The sequence below is a fragment of the Python bivittatus genome, unplaced genomic scaffold (genome assembly GCF_059951505.1).
Source record: "Python bivittatus isolate LINGU-HERP-01145 unplaced genomic scaffold, Pbiv_v1 ctg000080_np1212, whole genome shotgun sequence".
NCBI classification, from domain to species: Eukaryota; Metazoa; Chordata; class Lepidosauria; order Squamata; family Pythonidae; genus Python; species Python bivittatus.
Genome location: NW_028277035.1, coordinates 3757024 through 3771647, shown reverse-complemented (window position 1 = coordinate 3771647; position 14624 = coordinate 3757024). Strand labels below are relative to the sequence as shown.

The 14624-nt window shown below is 41.5% G+C and overlaps 1 protein-coding gene across 9 annotated transcripts in view; it reads left to right on the top strand.

Annotated features, from left to right (window-relative positions):
- Positions 1-329: 329 nt before the first annotated feature.
- The window catches only part of RHBDF2 (rhomboid 5 homolog 2), a 76924-nt gene continuing 62629 nt past the window's right edge, over positions 330-14624 (top strand). For 2 of the 9 annotated variants that reach the window (XM_088133400.1, XM_088133405.1), the window contains exons 1-3: positions 333-878; positions 2402-2442; positions 4694-4744. The gene's annotated coding sequence lies outside the window, so the exon portion shown is untranslated. Of the gene's footprint in view, positions 903-2401; positions 2443-3296; positions 3493-4693; positions 4745-14624 lie in introns of all 9 variants that reach the window. The other 7 variants (XM_088133402.1, XM_088133403.1, XM_088133399.1 and 4 more) reach the window with 6 other exon arrangements.

Genomic DNA, 14624 nt, shown 5'->3' with positions numbered 1-14624 from the left:
TATGAACTACACAGCTCGTAATTCCCAGCCCATGTCCCAACGGATGTAATGGCTTGGAATTACGGCGCAGTAGTCCCTTCGCGTCAGGAGGGCCACAGGTTGGGGAAGACTGACCTAGGTAACCCGGTTAATTGTCCGTACTGGGTCGCAGCTGTGCCGAAGCCGGCGCGCGGAAGCGCAGCGACACCCCGGAACGGCGTCCTTCGAGCAGAATCCTTTGCGTGTCTATCTAAGGAGCCCGGTCGGAGCGACTCCCTTCCGCCCAACAGCGCGCGGCCGAAGATGCCACCCGACGCCTCCGCGGTCGAGAAAAGGAAGTCACCCCCCGCGGCCGCGTGGGTCTTCCACCTGCCTTACTCCAGCGAGCGGCGCCCCGCCTTCCCTCCCTCCGCCTATGGGCGCGAGACTCCACCCCTTGTTACTTTCCCAGGTAGAGCGAAAAAAGGAAGGCGGGCTGCGCTCGCCTCTTCCTGTTTAGTTGCCGCGGTCTGGCGGCGCTTTTGGCTGCGGGTGGGAGATAAGGAAAGGAGAGGCGGGAGGGGCATTCTGGAGTCCGGAGCGGACGATGGCTCTGACCTCGTGCGTAGGTCTTCGTGACTCCTTCTTCTCTCGCTCGGTTGCTTCCTTATTTGACAGTTAATCGCTGCCGGGTTGGCTTCGTCCGATCCTGCTTCTGGGTCCTTCGCCAGCACGTTCACGCCCTCTTCTACCGGCGACACGCTGGTGCCAGGGCTGCTGCGAGCTGAGGATCTGGAGCGGGCAAGCCAGGGGTGGATCGAAGACCGCGAGCGAGGACAACTTTGCCCTGCGCCACCGTCCCGGCGTAACGTTCGCCGCCAGAAGGGAAATTCACTTCTCCCGGGCGTCGGAAAGTGTCCGTAAGTGCGGGAACTCTCTGCTCTGTGAGTGATGCCTCTCCAGTTTGGCTGTCTTCTCCCTGCCTACGATGCTGGTTACTGCATTCGCGTGCTTTCTCACACTTAGGTTCGCGAGTGAGACTCCGCTCTGCCTCGCCCACTGTCTTTCGTTTGTTCTTTTCCTTGACCCTCAAGCCTGGCACCCTCTCGCCATGTAAACTGCAACTCCCATAATCCTCACCCAGAGCGTGGGTCGAGGCTGCTCTGCGCGCCCTCCTTCCCCCTCACAAGCCTTCTGCCCATGCGTCTGGAGCTAGTTTTCGCCGCCTTTCTGGGAGAACCCGCTATTGCGTTAAGACTTACAGTATTTCAACATAGGCTTTTGCTGCCTTTCTCTTCCTTGTAACTTCAGTTCTTTCGTTTTTCTATTCCCCCACCCCGTTTTTCATCCCAGTGATTCATCCATGGATTTTGCCTACCGTTCTTTGTTTTCTTTCTTCTAAGTTCTGCTGAGAATGCAGCTGCTTCCAGTTGATGAAAATAGTTTGTAATGAGCTGTAAATGCTACAGTATCTACTCATCATTAAGTAATGTTTATTTCAATGGAGTTTAATTCTGTGCCAGAGTGCAAAGGACTGCAGACTCCTTATGGGTTCAGTTCGTTGTGTACACATTTGACCCAAAAATGTGTGAGGTGCTTTGATGGTGATTACCAAATCAGATATACTTTCCTCCTCAATATTTATCTCTAGTGAAACTGTGTGTGATTTAATATGAGGAACTATGAGTGTCTTTAGGATGATTCCCATCAAACCAAGCAAGATGGTTGTGGTATTAAAGACTAACACATTTATTTATGCATTTGATAATCTTGGGTACCACAAGTCATGCTGTTTTAGGTACAGCAGCCAACATAGTTAACTTTTGGAAGTTGCTACAAGTGAAAGAAGATACTACTCTAGGTTGTCTGGCATTTTCTTTTCAAGAGAACATGCAACAAGGTCTCCACTGTATAGAGGGAACAGTATTTTATGACTGCTATCCCATTGTTAAACTGCCTATTGTTACTTCATACAGCTGTTATGAAGTTTTTGTATTTCCAAATTTTATTTAAGTTATAGTTTAGCCCTGTCTTTCAAAGGGAAAGAATGCAAAAAAGTGTTACTGAAACTTTAACTGTAATGGAGGACCTTAGCTCAGCTAAGGTTAACCCAACCTGAAATACAGAGGACTTCTAGAATCATTTGTACGATACCATACAACAGGATTTATAAACCATAATTGTAAGGCCAAAATTACACAACCCACACGATACCTCATGAAGTCATAATATAGTCTGTTTTGTCATAGCATGCTGTGTGAAAGTACAGTGCTGGTTTGTTACCCTTGGTTTATAGTGTGTTGTACAAACACAGCTTTAGAGAAGAAAATATGGCATAGGACTATGATAAGCAGAAGCTTATGAATCATAAACAGTGTGAACTGATGCCACTTAACCACTGAAACACAAAGCCGTTTGATGAAATTATCTGTGATTTATTTAGGGCAGAGAAAAGGAAACAATTCAAGAAGATCCATATCTAAAGTAAGACTGTAATTTATTCATGATTTTAATTAGCAGGGTTCTTGTAGAAATGCTGTCTCTGTAATTACAGATGTGTTAGTTGATGGCCAGTTACAAATGTGGTAGTTGGATGTCCTGGTACAAGCAAAGGATTATATTTTTTCCTAATACCCATTTTGAGAATGTCTCCAACAGCACTTGCTCCATATGTTAAGCTACATTCTGGTTTAGCATGATGTTATAAATGGTATTGATGTTTTCCACTGATTTAAGGGACTGAGCTGAATTCAAGAAAGTGAGGCATTATTATTGTACCCTAGAGGAGTTTGAAATATAAAAGATGAGATGATAGAAGGGCTGTAACAAGAGAGGAACATATTGCCAAAATGACAGGATTCCTGTCTTCCAGTGGAAGCTTTTTGGTGTTGGAAAAACAAATACCAATAATGAACTAATAAAAAGAGGGAATGTGGATTCAGGCAGTTCAAACTTTTGGAGGAGAAAAGAGGAAAAAATAGAGTGAACTAGTTCTGTGAGAGGTTCATGGCCCAAAGAAAGTTGGTTTTTTGGTGGCTTATGAGCACCACTGCACACAGAAATTATGAACTTGCTTTGTTCATGCAGATTTCATAAATTCATTTTAAACCTGCTTCTTTGGGTATGAAGTGGATAATATGTATGGGATATGCATATAGATTTTTTTTTGATGTCACACCACTTGAAATTCCAGTACACACTTGCAGCAGTGAGACTTTAGCATCAGAGTAAGGCAGCTTTAAAGCCATACGGAAGGAACTGCTATTTGGCAGTCAAAGTCAAAATTCTCTGGTCAGTATAAGCTGCCTCCCCCCCCCTTTTTTTTTTTTTTCCTTTAGAAAGAAAAATTGTAGACAGTTGCATAGCCATGGAGAGGCCTTATTAAGAAATGAACTCCTGGAATAGAAGAAAGAGAAGAGGAAGCTACTGTGCTAAAACATAGATTGCGGGAATGAGTTGCTGATTATGATGACTTTTGAGGCGTCATGTTTCTTCTCCTCTTGTGATGCATTGCTGCTTCAAAATGGCTTGCTGGTCAGTTTAATAGCTGATTCTAATAAGTTCCAAACAGTTCTAAAATGATGGATATCGAAAGCATAATGTGACATTAGCATTCACTAACTTCTGAAATCTAGATAATATGAATTGCTGTTGTATCCTGGTATTTCCCCGAATACATATGAGGTACAGGGAGAAGCCAGGGCTGGGCTTGCTGGCCGCATTCCCTAATGCCAATGTCAGGGCATGATAAAGAGTCCCTGGTATAGAGATTGACTACTCAGCAAGAATACAGCACTGATTTTCCATTGTCTTCTGGTTTTAAATGGTCCAAAAAGTCCATGTTCTTTGGGTGTATCAGCCCAGAGTTTCCTATCATGCCCAAACTTCAGTGTTTCATTCTGACCACATCTACCGCGACAGCAATAGACTCCCACTGGATCTTGTTCTCAGGGAAGAGTAAATAATGTGTGTTTGTGCTTGAGCACTAGGAGTAATCACCCTTAATCAAATGTGTCATAATTACTTAATATTAAAATCTTATGTGAAACTAGGAAGAGATGATATAAGACTTACCTACATATCAAGTTGAATGGGTACACGATGTGTAGCCCTCCAGATATTATTAAACCACAAGTTCCAATAGTTCTAGCTACCATGGTCAATAGTAAAGAATGCTGGAGATATAGGCAAGCAACATCTAGAAGACAAAATGATGTGATCCATCAATTCCATGTGACCAAATCTGCTTCCCTTTGGGGGAATGGGGCAGCAACAGACTTATTTATTTATATATTTATCCATTTACTGGTGGGATGAGAGTCACCAGGGGTAAGGAGATAATGAAAGTAGGGGCTTCCAGGGAAGAAATGGCGAACTGAAGATGGCTCTGCAAGAAGTGGAGCATGCAGAATGAAGAGCCGGCAAGTAGACCAGCTCTTCATAATTCTTCTCTGGACAAGGAGAGGATTTCAGATTGCCCGTAAGTGCTCCAGGCAGTTGTGCTTCATGAGGAGACTGCAAGACAGTGGTCTCTGGCAGGTTTAGAGCTCTGGGAGACAAGGAAATAGCCATCTTGCTCAAACCACAGTCAGTGCCTTTAAAAGGACACTGGGTTTGCATATAAAGTTGGTTTATTTGATGAAGGCTAAAATAGATATGTTGTTATCTCTAGTAATCCTTAATGGACTTTTGCTGACATTAGGACTAAAATGAGGTTTTATGGATTTGTTTATAGATAAGAGATAGATATGGGGAGAAGAGATCATTTGCTGTATTTTAAAAGAAGGTAAGTTACTAAAATTGTTTAAACTCATTGTGATGAAGGTATATCACTTCTTTATATATTTTTCTTTACTATATTCAATTTTTTTCCCTTTCCTTTCCTCTTCCCATTTTTCTATTTTTCTATTTTTTTTAGTTTGTATTAGTTTGTATTAGTTTTTATAGTTGTAAATTGTAATTTTAAATAAAATTACTATAAAAAAGGGAGACAATGAAAAGTAGGCAGATTCATGTCATACAAACAGGCAGACCAATATTTTCTGGGAGGTTTTTTCCCCTTGCATTTTGTGGGGATCTTTTTCTTTAAATAATAAGCTGATTTTAGGTTATATACAGTAAAACTTTGATTTAATGGACTAATTGGGATGGTGGTAGAAGGGGATGTCCATTATTCATGCTTGTTCATTCAATAGGAACTTTATTCATTCATTCATTCATTCATTCATTCATTCAATTTATAAGCCGTCCATCTCAGATCAGTGGCTCTGGGCGGCTAACAACAATAAAAACAAATACATAGTTTCTTTTAAAGTCCATCATATAAATTATGCAAATACCATGATTTGCATCAATTTGTATACTGAGGTTATTAAACAAATGCTGTAACTTGCTAGGAGTGTTGTAAAATTAAAGAAAAGCTAATTTAAATGCCTCATCCAGACTACTCCAGATGCAACAGACTCATCCGTTATTTTAGGGCACAGTCAGGATGGAAATTGAGTCTGTTGTTGCATCTGAGGTTTGCAACATGGGGCTCTGCTAAACTGAGGTTTTACTCTATTACAGATGTTGCCCATTTCCCATCTCAAAGTGTCAGGAAACTGCCTTTTGGGGAATTATCGTCATGGGGATTTAGGATTGCAAACAAAAAAAAGTTGTGGGCTGGTACCTGATCTGATCCTCAAGCTGCCCAGTCCTGCTTAAAACTCTTACTACTTTTAGCAGTAATAGGTGAGAAGAAGGATACAGGTAATCCAGCTGATCAATTCTTATAGTCTTTACTGAAACAGAGTTGGCAGTTAGAAAAGACATAGCAGAAAACAGGGCTATGCATGTCATATTCAACTACACAAAACATCTTAGTTATGTAAAAAGTAGGAAGCATACAAATGGAGGCAGAGTAGGACAGCCTTTTAGTCAGAAAAGGTTCAGGAAGGAATGAACTGAAACATCCTTGTGATTTAGCAGCTCTCCACGCTAGCTGTTAAGGAAATGTTTTGTACTTCACGAGGTCCTTCTGCTAAGTCAGATCTTTTGCACCAAAGTCCATACAGTTAGCAACTGACTCCATGATGAACTCTGGTATAGTCTCCTGCCATTGCTCTTCTGAAAGAACAGCTTTGCCATTGTGTGAAAAACCTGCTGACTTTAGAATAATTGCAGCGATGATACCTAGTGAAAGCAGTTTGCTTTGGTGTGAGTCTTGTTGAGCTCTATATTTTGCCTAGGAAGAAAAGTGATTGCAGTATGCCATCTTAAAAAAAAAAAAAAACTGGAGAAAGCAGGACCCAACCCGAAGAAGGAGTTTCATCCTGGTCACTCCCTCAGTATAAAAGTCTGTATAATAAATGGCTTTTTACAACACTAAGATACCTTATTCAGAGCTAAACTCACTTTCTGTGCAGCACTTGACCTTTGCCTACTGCTCTCACAGCAGGGATTGGTGCTAGATGATGGTCATACATAGCCTATCTTCTGCAGTAATGACTTAATAACTTGTGATTGTGAATTGAAAGTCAAAAAGCTTTATGAATTCTGGATTAATAACAAATGTTTGATATCGTCTGGCACCAATTATCTAAACACATCTTTGGATCAAAACATGGAAATTTCCTGAACAGAAGGTGTTCGTTCATATATCTCTATCTCTATGATCTCTGTCTCTATCTCTCCAGTAGGTAGGGCTACCAGATCTGGGCTACCAAAATCCAGACAATCACTCTATCTCTTTGCTGTCATGTAGTGGTGGTCTGGGGTTTGGTACCCCAGATCTGGTATTGTCAGTAGAGCTCCTCCCCCCACGTATGTACCTTGGAGAAAGGGAAGGGAAAGCAACTGGTCATTCCTCCAATGTCACCTGTCAAGGTGCTTTGGAGGGTTTTTGATCTATCCAAGTGTAGTTCTCTGGCAATGTAGGGAACCCCAGGGGCAAGCCTGCTTTCCAAGGTTTTCCTTCTTACCCCCTTCTTCCAATGCTGTTTGGGAGGTACTCAGTTTGGCATGCCAAAGAATTATCATTCGCCTTGGCTGCAGATATGGGCAAGATATGTCAAGGGGACTTTTTTTTTTTTTTTGGCTACTTTTTATTTGTTTGGCAGCTGAAGAACTTTTTTTATAGCTAAAGCAAATTAGAAAAAGCTAAAGCAGTTGCTGAATTTCATCAAAGAAGTTGCTCCCAACTCTTTCTAATGAGCACATGTTTTCCACTTTCCATGTGTAAGGATTTCCTGTTTGTTTCTTTTTGTGTGCTAGGGAATCTGGTACTTTTGGTTGTTACAACCAACACAGTTGACTCAAGCTCTTTAGTGGAATGGCTGACTATTGATCAGATTAGTTTGTTTTGGTGGTAGAAAGGGTCTATCAAAGAGATGGCGTAAAAAGATGAGATCGATTTTCTTTACAATATTTTTAGCTAGCTCCTCTCAGTCTTTTAGGGAGAGTTTTACTACTGTGATGTTGAAAATCTTGTAGACAGTACCTTATATGAAACAAAGGCCATATTCTTTGCCATACTTTCCTCCCATTGCAGAGCTGGCAGGAAATCATGCTGTCCTCAAACTTGCTACTCCCACAACATTCCCTTATCTGCTGTCCATATCACTTTAATGCTCAATATTCTAAGGCACAATTTCCCAACCGTGACAATTTCCAGCTGTGTGAACTTCAAATTCCAGAATTCCACAGCCAGCATGGCTATTGATGAAAATTCTGGGAGATGAAGTCCACAAGTTGGGAAACACTGTAAGGGGTCTGACTGTTGATTCCACCTGAAATTCCCACTCCACCCAATGTCATCTACCTTGTGAAAAGCCTCCTCCAGTTGGCATTCACAATGCACTGGTTACTCTCTGTATGGCACTGTAGTTTTTTTCATTATCATAACAGGTTGATATTTGTATGTTTGGGCTGCTATTTAGTGGTTATACCGCAGAGATGCAGCCATTTCTGAGGAAATGAAATTTGCAAAAAATGTTTTACTGTAGGGTTTGGTGTGGGAGCTTTAAGCCACTCCAAGAACGTTATGGTAGGAAAGGAAATAAGGGTCCAGTGCTTCCTGGAGAGCAGCAGCCACTGGGAAGGGAGTCCTCCCATCCCTGCAGGCTATGGAAGGATACGCTCCAAGTCCTTTCAATGACATTTGCAAATACATATGATAAATTAGAGATGGGCTAGTCAGTTTCAGGTCTTCATACTCTCTGACTGGTCATCCAGTCTGTTTGAAAAAAGAAGTGGCTGTGGAAGCTGGGCTTCTGATCTCAGTGCTGTAGAACAGGTGCTCAACCCATGGACCAGATGGAAGGGGGCAGTGCCACAGCACACCTGCCAGACCAATTGAGATCAAGCGGATGACCATCCTTGACACGTCACCTCAAGTCTCCGCCTCCATATGCCATGGATTGCCCAAAAGCCCATATGGAAAATTTTGAGCCAGGATAAGAAAGAACACACCATTTGGAGCACCTGAAGTCATCTTTGTGTGGTCTTAGTGGCAGGCTGATGATGAGATACAGGAACTGGGATAAGGACATGTTGTCAGCCCTTTGAGGTAGGCCGGGCCAAGAAACAGATTCCACAAGGATTATGGAGCTATATTGTTGCAGATACAGTTATCTGCAGTAACAGAATCTTGAATGCCTGACAGAGATTCTTTGTCCCCTCTCTTACACTAAAGAGAATCAAGGCATGGCAATCTTGAGTTTCTTCCCTATTTCTTCCTCTTTCGTGGCTAAGCTGCTGTTTACCTAAAAGCTATTGAATACCTTCTTCAGGGCCATCTCTGTACTTTTCTACACTCTGTGCTCCTCAGGAAACATAGTGGCAAAGTCCTTAATCTGAGGCAAGGTAGCAGTGTAGATATGGCCAAAGGGATGTCAGGAATAAGAACAGCAGGGCTGGTTCCATCCCAGACATGTTCTTGGTAACTGATGTACGCTGGGAAGTGGATGGGGAAAGTCTGACCCTGTTGTTTTCCTGAATCTCACTGCAGCTTTCAGAGCTATTAGTTCTAGTAACCTTCTAGGTGATTTTTTTTTTCAGGGGTTGAGGCATAGTTTTACAGTGGCTTCAGTCCTATCTGGAGGAGTTCCAAAACTGAGGAATATCCATTTCATGGTTTGTTAGCATTTGAAGTCCTCTGTCTTGCCTTCTATATTTTGAGTGTCTACATGGAACCACTGAGTGAAATAATCAGAAATTTGTTATCAAGATATGGATAAAATGTTATCAGTGTGGGGATAACTTATAGCTCCTTCTCTAATTCCACAGAGGTAGTAGAAACCCTGGATAGGGATTTAGGAGCAGCTTGGGGGGGGGCGGTGGGAGGAGAGACAAACAAGCTGGAATGTAATCTGGAGAATAGGAGAGTTGATGGAAAAACCTGCTGATCTGGAGGGAGGTGTGCAGATTTCTCTGGATTGAGTAGCACTCTCTCCCAAGAGTCTGATACACCTGGAAAACTCTCACGAGCTCTGCGTTTTTTATAGAAGCCACGCGGCCAAAAATGCCTCTTAACAGCTTCATCTGATCTCTTAGCTTAAGCCTTACATAGAGAAATCTGATGCTGTACCTATAACATATGTCATAATTAAAGATTTGACTCCTATAATAAATATTACGATCGTCCAGAATTATATTTAGAGCAGAATGCTCCCACAAAGACACTTGTTGGAGACAGACATTTTTAATGTATTCTGGACCAAATATACTGGCTACCCAATTTAAGGTGCTGGTATTATCCTCCAAACTCTTAGATGATTTTGAGCTGTATATCTCAAGGATAGTCTAATCTGTAGGTCTGAGCTTTAGGATCAATATCTGAGTGCTGTAACATTTGTATACCATATCTGGTTTCCCATAATTAGGAGAAGTTTGAAGACTTGCTTATTTCAGACCACATTTGATTCGGTTTCCTGCAGGGAAAGGCTAATGTATTATTTAAAATAGAAACTGCATTTTAGCAAATAGTATAAGTCAGTCAACTTTGATTATACTTTAGTATAACCTTCACTGTAATCAGCACAACAGCTAAATTCTTGATCTTAGAATGGTCTTTGGGAATGGTTGTAAATAAGTGGCAGAGCAAATGCTTTGCATGAAGTAAATCCTGAGATTCAGGGTCCCTGCTATCTCTTAGGTGGAGATAACAAAGCTACTGTCTGAAACCCAGAGAGCTGTAGTCAATCAATATGGAATATGGAAGAAGCAGTTCAGAGCTGCTTGGATTGCTCATGGGAGGATGCCTTACACATGGAGTTTTTTGGAGTCCAGATGCCATCAGGGCTGACCTACCTGTATTCTGTATCTTTTTTTTCCTTACCAAAGAAAATCCAGTAAGGAATGGAAGCTGGCACCACTGACCACTGCTTTTGACTGGCAGCAATAGGAGCCCTCCATTTGAAAACACTGCTTCACTCACCCCCTCCGATCCCATGATGCAGTTGATTCCTATTTTCTTTTTCTTTTTCTTTTTTACTAATTTTTAATATTCCCCATAAATTAAAAACATGGTAATACTATGCGTATCTTCATAATACCTGAAAAAAAAATCTGTCCAATCCTATACCTAAAGAAATCCACCATTAGAATTTTTCCTAACATTCAGCTGGAATCTACCACCCTGAAATGTAAGACTGTAGTTCCATGTTGTTCATTCTGGGGTGATAGAGAACAATTCATGGCCACTTTCTGTGTTACATCCCTTCAAGTATTTGAATGCTGAAGTCACCTAATATACTAAATGAGTGAATACAAGTAAGCACAGGTGTGAACCCACGTTTGGGTCTATATTATGGTCTGAAGGCAGCAGAAGTCAATATTTCTCTGCCCTCACCAAGTCAGTGGAATGCCATCTGGTGGCACTGTTTCAGGTAACTCATACTCTTTTGGGGAAGGTTCAGGCAAAAGAGCTTCCTTCAGGCTGCCGTGACAGGTGTGCAAGGCATTTTGCTTATAAAAGCACTCATGTTTGCTCAGATCTGGACTCTAAGAATAGAGATGCATCATCATGCAGTCATCTGGGGTACTTTAGAGTTTGTGGATTTGGAGGATGTGGGCAGGACTCTTTGCTGTATGCGTTTGGCCATATGTGGGCTGGATTCATGCTTTGGGCAGCTAGGGGAGTGAAGTGCTGGATTCAGGAGATGGTTCATGTCTTTTGGAGGAAGGAAATAGTTCCTTTGGTTTTGAAGAAAGGGTGGTACACTTGATGTCTGATTTATAGGCAACTTCTACCCAGTCTTCAACCTGCTGTCTTAGAAAAGGTGGCTGGACAACAGCTGCAAAGGATCCTGGGATGTGAATTATCATGGTTCCTTTTAGGTGGGATTTAGACTAGGTGTGGGATATAATTTGACATTATTCATTCTTGTGGGTGACTTCCTTGGAGACTTGGATAGCAGGAATATGACGCTCCTGGTGGTTTTCAGTCTCTCATTGTCATTTGAAACCGTTGACCACCGTATCTTCCTGGACTACCTGCAAAGGCTGTGGCTTGGGGGTACTGAGTTACAGTAGTTATGCTCCTCCCTAATCAGATGGTTCCAGGCAGTAGTGATAGAGGAGGAATATTCAAGTTCTAGATAACTCCAAAATGGGGTACTGCAGAGCTCTGCTCTGTCCCCATGTTATTTAGCACCTGTATGAACCTATTGGAGGAGATAACCATTCAGTTAAGGATGAAATATCATCCATAGATTGATGAAACCTAGCAATATATCTCACCAAGGGCCAGGTATGAGATGCAGTGCAAATCCTGATCAGATGTCTGGAGGAGCCAAAAAGAATTGGATGGAATGAAACAAATTACAGCTGAGTCCCAAAAAGGTGAAATTGTTTTTCATGCAAAAATCATCAGGTTTGCTTATTGTCCCCATCCTCATTCTGGATGGAGCTGCGCTTTCCTTCTGGTCTCTGGCTCCTCTGGAGGTGCGGGCAGAGTCCATTCTTAAGGTAGCCCTTGCCTAGGTTTGGCTGTCTGTCTTTTAGCCTCTAGGTTAGATTGCTGTAACACACAATATGGTACCAAATGTTGCAGCAATCCATAAGCTGGTGGGTAAGAGCTACTTCAGGTACATTATGCCAATACTGGAGACCTTGCATTGGGTACCAGTAACTTTCTGAGTACAGTTCGAAGAGCTGATGATGATCTATCAAGTGCTTCAGGACTTGGGCCAGATTTATCTTAGGAACCATCTCCATCCAATGAAATCTTCCCATTGTTTCAATAGAAGAGAATATGCGTAGCTCAGGGTTGAACTGTGGAGTCCTTGGTGGTCTCTGAGCTTGGTGGTTTGCTTGCAGACATTTCCTTACCCAGCTAGGTAACATCATCAGCGTGAGTGAGTGTGGGGTTCTTCCAATTGTGTTAGATCACCCCGGGAAGGAATGTTGCAGGACCCTTTCTCTGAGAGTTTAGATAGATGGGAGCCCAGACACCAGGTTTTTCAGCGGCAGCCCCATTCTTATAGAATAATTTGCCTCCAGAGATTTGGGAGCTGCTAATCTTAAGAGAGCTTTTAAGACCTGGTTTTGGATTCTAAATAACTGCAGCATTTTGTTATGTTTTAACTATAGGATTTTTAAGATGGTTTTAGATTTTCCTCGTATGGTTTTAAATTTTATTGTATGTAAGCTGCCTGGCGTTTCTATAAAGCTGGTTGGATATAAATGTGGTAAAACAAATCTAAACCTGGATTAACAAAACATATTACATTCCTATAACATACTGTCTTCAGTAAATGCCCCATGTTATGAATTAACACGATGACCTTGTTAACACAACAAGCTAAGACAATGGCTGGGTTTCCCCAACATACTGAATCATACATTCTACCCACCCCCTTTTAGCCTATTCTAACACGATGTGTGAACTCAGCTGAGGAGTGTTATTGTACTCTCTCAGCTCCCGCCCCCCCCACCTCAACTTCTCGGAAAACTGAACAAACTCAGTTCACTCAATTATTCTTTATAGGATTTCCAATAAAGCAGAGAATGCCAGCTAACATAAAGAAGATTTCTGTTTAAATGATTATACTTAAGCAGTGAAGGCTTTATTGTAATGTCTCACTATCAATCCAAAACTCATACTTGGATTTTTGTTCTGCAGTTAAAAAAAGGAGGGGGGCTTTAATGAGGTTCAGCTGAGGACTGTATCTGACAATGACGCTGAAGAAGAACTTGCATTGGGAAGTCTAAATCTGTACAACTTCATAGCTTGAGGACTGTTTTACAATTACACAGTTTTAAGCACAAGGATGACACAAATGTAGCATGTATTGTAATTGTTTTTCCTTGTTTTTTCCCACTAAAAATGGTGGGCCAGGCTTGAAAAAAATAGAAAATGAAGGCTTCTGTCATACAGGGAATGCATCACAACCTCAATAGTTTTTCTCCCTTTGCATCCCCCAAGATGCTTGTTTATTGTGACCAAATTGTGGTTTCTGGAGGATGAGCAGTTTCCATTTGATCATGTAGAAATAAGGAGTTAGAATGAAAAATTAATCTCTTAGCTGTTAATTATGCTGAAGTGCCTGTGCTTAGCAAGCCTTTGACCTACTTATCAACCGAGGCTGTTTTGCCCCTCCTAGGCTGTGAAAGTAACCAAGTAATGGTTTACTGTTGGGCATTTTGTGAACATGACAGAAGAAGCATCTTTTTAGTCTTTGCCCTGAGTGTAAAATGAAGCCTATTTTATTTTTTCCCCTTTTAAGAAAAAAAGTCACCTGACTTGTAACCCACCTTTATAATATGGGTATTATTGTTCTGTTTCATATATAAATAAGATTTTCAACCAGCAAAAACTTCTAGAAAAATGTTTTGCAGAGCAATGCATTTGTTAGCCAGTAATGTGCAGCAAGAGCTTTGCATTCTGCAGACTGTTCTGGTCAGTAGGCCATGAATGAAAGGAAGATTCTAGTAAATGTTTCTGACTCCACAGCATTCACGAGGAAGAACAAACTTTCTTCTCCTTTGCTGTATATAAAGTTCCTTTGCTGTATATAAATTGTAATTTGCTTTCCCACTGGAAACACCCCAACCAACCAGAATTACCTATGGCTGCTATTTGCAGCCATTACCTTCTCTTCTTCCTCTCAACTAGGGTTATAGATGGAAGGTCAAAATAAAGAAAATGCCTTCTACTTTCTGTAATGTCAGAAACATCAGGGCACTTTAAATCCACTGTCTAGTAGTCAATCTGGAGAGGTCTAGGCCTTCCAAGACACGAATTGGCACCAAAAATATCTTTCTAAAATAATGAGTTTATTTAGAACATACAACAGTGAAAAAATATGTGAGTGAATGAATGAATGGGTTAAAGAAAATAATTAGGCTTCAAAGGAGGAAGTGTGACCAGAAAAATAATCGGTAGGCTCATCTAAAGCAGAGATTAGATGCCAGAGAAAATAAAACCAAATCATCGGTCCTAGTTGTGTCTAGCTGCTATCTACTTACGCACTACACCTAGAACGCTATGTGGGTTAGATTCCTTCCTGTGTCCTGCAAAGGAGGTGGGGTGGCTTTCTTTCCTTCACCATAGCCAATAGTTGCTTCTGGGAAAAATTCAGAGGAACAAACAGCTCCAGAAAACTCCTTCAGAATTTAACCTCTGGGTGAAAACTTCAACCAGCTTCCCTAGAGTTACTAGAAATGGAAGGATTTAGTCTATA